General features: G+C 34.8%; 1 protein-coding gene across 1 annotated transcript in view; it reads left to right on the top strand.

The window, feature by feature from the left end:
* The first annotated feature begins 1,021 nt into the window (after window positions 1-1,021).
* LOC106868141 (uncharacterized) overlaps window positions 1,022-9,133 on the top strand; it is a 44,696-nt gene continuing 36,584 nt past the window's right edge. Inside the window, exon 1 of the mRNA XM_089357077.1 lies at window positions 1,022-1,390. The gene's annotated coding sequence lies outside the window, so the exon portion shown is untranslated. The remainder of the gene's footprint in view (window positions 1,391-9,133) is intronic.

The following is a 9,133-nucleotide window of genomic DNA, read 5'->3' as shown; positions in this document are numbered from 1 at the left end:
CCATTACGCTTTACCACCAACCCTCTCTTCTGCACTCCCAGACTGTGACGTACTTCATCCGGAGGATGGAGATGAGGAAGGGAAAACAAACAAGAAGGATAAAGGGCGAAGTGGTGGTGGTGGTGGGGGGGGGGGGGGAATAGTAAAATATAAACCAAAAAGTAATAAATTAAAGAACATTAATAATAATAATAATAATAATAATAATAATAATAATAATAATAATAATAATAATAATAATAATAGTAAAGTAACAATAATAACAATGATATCATACAAAAGTATTATTACAAAACAAACAAAAGTGCTATTACAAAAAAAATAAATATACGAAAGGAAACCTATAAAGCATAATAATAATAATAATAATAATAATAATAATAATAATAATAATAACTGCAAAAATGAATAAATAAATAAATAAATAAATAAATAAAGGGAAACAAAACCGTCCCCAGCGAAAACAAAAACAAAAATCATCATTGTTTTCTGGATATATATATATATATATATATATATATATATATATATATATATATATATATATATGTGTGTGTGTGTGTGTGTGTGTGTGTGTGTGTGTGTGTGTGTGTGTGTGTGTGTGTATGCATGCATGTATGTATATGCATAGACACATACGCGTACATACAAATATGTACTTACATAAATATATCACTCAAATATATATATATATAGATATATATATATATATATATATATATATATACACATACACACATACATACATACATACATACATAGTCGAGATTATAAAACGTTTTCACCGTGTATGTAAACAACGACAGACGTGGGGTGGGGTGAGTGACTTGAGCGACTGTTGAATGAAGTAATAATAATAATAATAATAATAATAATAATAATAATAATAATAATAATAATAATAATAATAATAATAATAATAATAAAGCGTGCAAGCATCAACACGTACAGATCACACACATACCTAATTTTATATACACACACACACACACACACACTTATACACGCACCGACACATACACTTATACACGCACCAACACACACAACATACATATCCATACACAAATATGTGAATATAAATATACATAGACGCATGCATAGAGTATTCACGTAAATATACTTTACATATATCGTACAAACGCACTTATATGGAAAAATACCTACATATATAAAAAAACAGGCAGCATACAGACATGCATATGTACATATAGAGATCATATGCATATATATACATATACATATATATATAAATACATATAATATTGTACATATAAATAGTTGTTGTATACACAAACAGAGAAAGAGATATATATATAAAAGCGACAAGCAGAGATACAGATAAAGACTGTAATCTTGAGACAGAAAGAGATCTGACCATATTAGGATTCTTGTAAGTAATATTGCACATATTTCTTCTCTCTTTACATTCGTGTTTGTTGATGATTCTTTTATTGTTGCCGTTGTTCTTGTTACTGTCGTCGTTTAACCATGGGCCTGACCTGACTGATCATGCATGCATACATATACATACATATATATATATATATATATATATATACACATATATATACATATAAATACATATATATATATATATGTATATATATATATATATATATATACACATATATATACATATAAATACATATATATATATATATATATATATATATATACACATATATATACATATAAATACATATATATATATATATGTATATATATATATATATATATATATATATGTTTATGTGTGTATGTAATTCACAGGCATTCCATCATTTGTCCCCTAAATCTAACGTTATTTAGACTGTAAGGGCTGAGACTGAACGGGCTTCGGCTGCTTTCTCTAACAAGTTATGTGACCCCCGCGATAACTCCCTAGTCGATTCATGGTCGTTGTCTTGGTGGTGGTGGTGGTGGTGGTGGTGGTGGTGGTGGTGGTGGTGGTGGTGCTGCTGCTGCTGCTTCTGCTGGTATCTAGCCCCCGGTCAAACTTAACCCAGCCGACCTATGCTCAAAGATTTTTCCTGCCTTTCTGTTATCGATCATTATACGTGTCCTTCCTTCTATGTAATGACTATTGTGTCCCTCCTCTTATCTTATGTGCCCTTCCTCTTTTACGATAGAAGGTCTGGCTTCGTGGAAGCTTAGCTGCTATTTCTAACTCGTCTTGTGACTGCCTAGGGTGTCTCCCAAATATTGCATTCCTCTTTTGCTATTGTTGCTGTTATACGGACGAATGAACTTAAGATGTTAATGTCGACGACTATGATGATGATGATGATGATGATGACGACGATGACGACTACGGAGATGATGGCTGATTAAGATGCTTTGATGGAGAAGACGTACGATCAGAGGTGTTCCAGCCGTGACCAGCCCGCCTTAAGACTATAGGTGTGATTTAAGGGAGATTTAGTTGCTACTTTTCGTTGGTCAAGTGCCCATGTGGAGGAACCTTTATTGTCTTGCTTCATTACATATTCACTGTTGTTGTTGTTGTTGTTGTTGTTGTTGCTGTTGTTGTTGTTGTTCTTGCTATTGTTGTTGTTGTTGTTGTTGTTGTTGTTGTTGTTACTGCTGCTGCTGTTATTGCTGCCGCCTCTATTTTTGTTCTTGTTTAGCTTCGTGTTAGTCATAGCTGAGCAGGTCTATTGCTAAAATGGACTTTCCAGCCAGCCATTAATACGCCATTTTAATGCATATCTATGACAATATTCTCCGATGCGTCCTGGTGTCCTTCCTTTTTTTATGATGACAAGATGTAAATAGTAAAGAACTCAGCTGCTTTTTCTAACAGGCTGTGCCTGGTTGTGGTTAACAAGCTCAATTTGCAACCCTGTAGATTCGGGTTCAGTCTCACAACACGATACTTTAGCATTATATTATAGCCCTGAAGTGAGCAGTACCTAGTGAAAGAATTTAGTAGACGAAAACTGCACGGGATCCGCCGTATATACTCTTTGTGTCTAAGTGTGCTCGCACGTGTGTGTGTGCACCTATCATTGCTTGACAACTGTTGTTGGCTGTTCTTCAAAAGAGACCGATAGAATAAGTAATAGACTTAGGAAAATAAGCATTGGAATGACTTTGTCCGATTAAACCCTTCGAAACAGTATCCCAGCATGACTGCAGTCCAATGATTAAAACAAGCGAAGGTTAAACGACTATAACTTAGAGGCTTCAATTTGATTCGTTTGAAAGCATTTTTGTATGTAGTCTCTGAATATCGTCGGGAGTAAAATAAACTGATGTTTTGAAACGAATTCTTGTTTAGATAACAGCAAAGTTTCTTTTTTGTCTTGCATTCAGCGATAAAGACACAGAAATGTATTTGTAGGACGGTCGGGCTGCGATTAAATGAAGATTCTTATATTTTTGCTTGCGTTTGGATTTGTGTCTTTCCATCAACGAAATTTCCACCAGCCATCTCGCCCAATAAAAAGAAAACTTTTCCCTTCTCTAACGAAGGTCTGAGCACACCAGAAAAATATCCTCCATAACACACCAGAAATATATCCTCCATAACACACCAGAAAAATATTCTCCAAGCGTCATAAGAAATACGAGCTTATAAAGTTCCTTAAACTTATACAGTCCATTCACTAGTTTTTCTAAATGTTGTTTTTATTTGTTTATTTTGTCTTCGTTTTATTTATATATCTATTTATCTATATATGTAATCTTGTACATTGAGTTTGTTTTATCTGTCAGCCGAATAACAGGCTTCAATGATTAACCGTGAAAAGCTACCTCAATCCCTACTTCGATCTTGAATGACCAGCATACTTATTTATCAATGTCAAGTAGAGAGATAAATGATGGCCAACCACGTAAAGCTCTGTAAAGTCATTTCACGAATAAATGAAGGAGCCTGTACGTCGTCACTCAACTTGTTAAAAATAGCAGCCGAATTTCCGTTAACGTACATCCTACCCCCTTAGAATGTCATCTCGAATGTACTATGTCGTAGAAAAAGACGAGACAAATTGGCAGTTCTTTTCTGTTTCAAGATTAAACAAAAACATTTCGTATCACAGCATCATCAAGTAACAGTTGTGTATTAGTGACAACACTTTAGATTTATTGAAGACTGCAAAGCTTTGCACCAATCTATAAACGCTGGTGTTTATATCTTTGGGGAGGATCGGTTTGCTTTAGATATCATTCGTTCCGAGACATCCTATACTGATTGCCATTCCTTTACAGAAGTAGACCATCTCTTCCATTAGTAAATGCCGTCATGAAGTTTCATATGATTAGCAAGTCCGCCTTTGGACAAACAGGTCCTAATGCAAATGTTACAAACCGTTTCAGTGAACAGGTCGCGGTCTCAAAGCGACGAAAATATTTTGGCAAATCAAATTTAAATGTTGAAGTGAATCTAACGGATTTAGTGTGTTTTTAAATGGCTTATAAACACCTTCCAAGCTGCAATTGTTTTTGTATCAGCACACGATCTCAGATTAAGTCACTTGGTATGCAAGTGAATCTCCGTAATATATATATATATATATATATATATATATATATATATATATATATATATATATATATATATATATATATATATATATATATATATATATATATATATATATATATATATATACTATATATACTATTTATATTATTTATATTATTATATATGTATATGCGTCTATCTGTCTATATACATATGTACATACATCACACAAGTAAGAACATAAATTCAAAACAAGGTGTAAATAGCTCTCTAATACCCAAAGATAGAGTAATACACTTCTTATTAAAACCGAAAAGTGACGGAAAATCGATCGGTTTGGTAAGAAGTGATCTACGATAGTTGTAAGGCATTTGAAACATGGAGACTGAAAAACTCGTCTTGAAACGGACTTGGCCTCAACCCAGACCTATGTTCAAAAGTGTTAGTCGTGACTATTTCTAGCCAATGTGCCCTCATTTTTTTATGACTGACTGTGGCGAGCGACCGATTTGAGAGGCTCTGGCTGTTATTTCTAGCAGGCCTACGTTAAGCAATGTATCATGTGTGTGTGTGTGTGTGTTTTCCTAAGATGATGATGAGTGTTTTGAGAGAGAGATTTGGTTACCACTTCTAGTAAATTGGTTGGTCGCGTAAAGGCTTGCGGTGATGGCATAAGGTTTCGATTTTCCTCACTTCCACTACTTAATGATAGAATGATTAATGTGAAGTGGGGGTGTGGAAAAGAGGTGGGGTGAGAGGTGTAGAAGACCGTGAGAGTAGCAGAGTGGTAAGGGGAGATAGAGAAAGAAGAAAATAGAAAGCAAGAAGAAAGGGGAAGTAGATAGGAAAAAGGACGATTTGTGAATACTTGGAATAGTTGTGTTTGTTCTTTTATTTTTCTTAATATAACCGTGACCATCTACACCTACACACTGCTGACTATTTGCAGGAGGCAACGTGGCGTGGTCCTTCCGCATGGTCGATCGACCTGCTAGAAATAGTAGCCTAATCTTCTTCACATTACACGCCCTTAGATGAAAACGCATAGAATAATGCAGGCCTCGTGTATCCTTCCTTTCTGTATTTTTTTCTCGATTCATAAGGGCGGTTACCCGATTTCCAAGATGTATAAGTAATCGAGATCCCATTTTACCCGGAACGGAACGCTGGTCCATTGCGGGGTTCAAAGCCATCAATATTAACCCTTCGTGGGCCGGCAGGGTTGGAGGATCCCGAGGGACGCACTTTTATTTTTGTGCATTTCCGCATTATCCATAAAGTAATATTTGTTTAATCTTGTATATATGTGTGAGTGCATGGTGCAGAAGAAATTTAGCACTTTATAGGTATATATTTGTAATTATTAGCGTTTAATGGAAGGGAATTAGAATATAATTTATTGACTGAAAAAAACCTTTATTGAAAGAAATCAGCATTTTTTATAGTTTTATAAACTATACATATAGTACTAAATGTAAAATAAGATAAAATTATTTGGTATATCGATTCATACCAGTACAAATACGAAGAAAATTGATTTATAGGTCATCAGAATATCTGAAAAAGAAAAGAAAAAACTAATTTCAGAGAAAGCCAATGGGGTCCAGCTGGACCCCAATGGCCATATTTTATGATATATCATCCATACGACGGAAAATTTTAACTCAAAAATTGTACGTGCGTACATAAACTATTGATAATAAAAATCATGAGATATGAAATCATTTAGATTTTAAAAATGTAAAAGTTACGTAACTTTTAAAATTTTTTCCGGGGTCCCAAGAGACCCCGCCGGTACACGAAGGATTAAGGGTGGTGAGACAAGCCGATTACATCTTTCCAGTACTTGACTGCTACTTTATTTTATCGGCTCAGAATGGATAAAAGGCAGAGTAGACCTTGGTAGGATTTCGAACTTGGAATGTAAAGATCCGGAAGAAAGACCACTGAGCATTTTGCCTGACGTGCGAACGAATCTGCTAGTTCACCGTCTTCGGTTCCCTATGTATACGAATGTACATACGAATGTACATACAGGAATGTACATACAGGATAGTCACGGCTAGAAAACCTTGGATCAAAAGTTTGCTCGATCAGGGATGATCGTACTAATGCGTATAGAGGAAGTTATTTTTAGTATTATTGCTGGCTATTTCAGGTGTAGACTTCTTTTAAATTCTTCTTCTTTTATCTTTCATCGTTGATGTTTACATCTTTCATTTTGTATAAGGGGAATATTTTAAATTTTCCATTTGTACAGATGTTTAGATGTTCACAACATAGAACATTTTAAGGGGCGTATCTTTAATTTTCCAAAGAAAATTAGTAATTAAATAAAATGGAACTGTTAGAACTGATCTCTACTCCAGGACACAGACACACATCAATATTTAGATTTTAGGTCTTGCCACCCTTTCCATACAAAAGAGAACATATTCAATATGGCAAGAGGTATATGTGCAGTAGTTAGAAACGCAAATGAATGGCAGAAACGATAGTTAGAACTAAATACGGTCCTTCAAAAACAGGAATACTCCAAGAATCTAATAAATTATTCCATAACCAGGGCAAAAGAAATCCCGATTTCTGCCTGAGGATGAAAGCGAAAATACAAATATAAATATTCCATTTGTAGTTACCCATAATCTTAGGAACAACATTTTACATTCAACCAAACGATACTTCTCAATTCTACATCAATCATCGAATCTCATACAAATAATTAATGTTACAAATCATCAACGGCCGAAGACAACCTCCAAATCTCCAGGCGAGATTCACATCAGATAAAGAAATAATGGAGGTAACAAACTGTGAAGACTCTCCTTATGAGACGTGTGAAATAAATAAACAACGAACAACCAAAAGACTCAAGAATGGAAAAGAATTAAAAGTAAATGCAAATATGAATTGCAAAACAAACAAAAAAATGTCTCATCTGCTACATCACATAACCACGATGCAACGAAAATTACTTTGGGAAAACAGGAATAAAACTAACCGGTCGTGTGAACGTGCATAAACAGCAAGTTAAAGATTCTTCTCTTAGAAACGTTTCATTTAGTAAACATCAAGACATTTATGCAAATGGAAAAATTTTAAATATTCCCCTTTCATAAAGACGAAAATGATCAACTACGAAGTGCAAAAGAAGAATAATTTATAAGAATTCTAAATCCGAAACTATATCAATAATAGTCAACATCATTACTGAAAATAACTTTCTCCAAACGAATTAGCCCAGAAAAATTCGATGGATTTCCATCTCTGAACTTTTCTGCTTTAAGATATGAAATGTAAGATCTTCTCTACCGTGATGGCGGAGGCTCGTCTTATCCAATGTTAATTGCATCCATACGGCTGCATATTGTGATGAAATACGTCAACTAACACTATTTTGGATCGCCGATCCCCAGAAACAGCTTTTGGACTTATAATCTATATATATATATATATATATATATATATATATATATGTGTGTGTGTGTGTGTGTGTGTGTGTGTGTGTGTGTGTGTGTGTGTGTGTGTGTGTGTGTAATAATATAAATAATGTGTATATATATATATATATATATATATATATATATATATATATATATATATATGCATATATACATACGTATATGTATATATATATATATATATATATATATATATATATATATATATATATATATATATATATATATATATATATATGCATATGTGGACACAGGTCGTCAGGAAACATGTACAACAACAAAATACAATGTACGGGTACATGGAATATGAACTATTTTTTCGAACAAAGAAAGGCACAAATGGAAAACAAAACAAACAACACAAAAAAACGACCCTTCATCAGTTGGTGGCTGTTTTTCTACTCTCGTATTTCGAGCATTTAACAACAATATACGCTTTCGATAAAACAGTTGCTTCCGCAAAGCAAATTAAATAAAATTTGGGATTTTGCGGAGGGTAAAAATTGGTAACACAAACGGGACAATGAAAACAAACGGGAAGAGCTGCTATGCCTAAACGAGATTGTGGTGGCGAACGCGTAAATCAAGCATGGACAGGAGACAGACAAGAACACGTCTTCTTTCTTTGTTTATATGTGTGTGTGTATGCGTGTGTGCGTGTGTGTGCGCGTATATATATATATATATATATATAAATCGTGCTGTCCCACGATACTCTGTTGTGAGATCGAATCCCAATCCTTGGAGAATCAATCATTTTTATTCGAATGCAGGCATGATAATCACCTGAATCCCTTGGATCGGCCTGGCTGTCTGGTGCCAAACTGGCTCTGCTGGCCACAGCATTCGGTCCATTCCACTCATGCTCCTGCCATTCTCTTCCACATTGTTCCAAACATTTTTCTTAAATCATCTTCCCACCTGATTGGAGGTCTTCCGAGTTGTCTCTTCCACTTGCATGCGTACCACTCAACAACTGCACCGGTCCACCGATTGTCTATGAACCTTTCGACATGACTGGCCTAACGTAGCTTTGCGTAGTGGTATTTTACGACTGGTTCCTTCACTCCATTCCTATCCCTGATCCCTTCGTTCCGGATGTGATCTCTAAGCGAGATTCCCTACATCGACCTTTCCATGGCTCTCTGCGCCATAAATAGATGCTGTTCTTCTCTCTTCGCCAAGGCCCAAGTCTCACTTGCGT

This window comes from Octopus bimaculoides, chromosome 9 (genome assembly GCF_046866305.1).
Source record: "Octopus bimaculoides isolate indiv1 chromosome 9, ASM4686630v1, whole genome shotgun sequence".
In the NCBI taxonomy this organism is placed as follows: domain Eukaryota; kingdom Metazoa; phylum Mollusca; class Cephalopoda; order Octopoda; family Octopodidae; genus Octopus; species Octopus bimaculoides.
The sequence above is the reverse complement of the archived record's forward strand: the minus strand, read 5'-3'. Positions and strand labels throughout refer to the sequence as shown.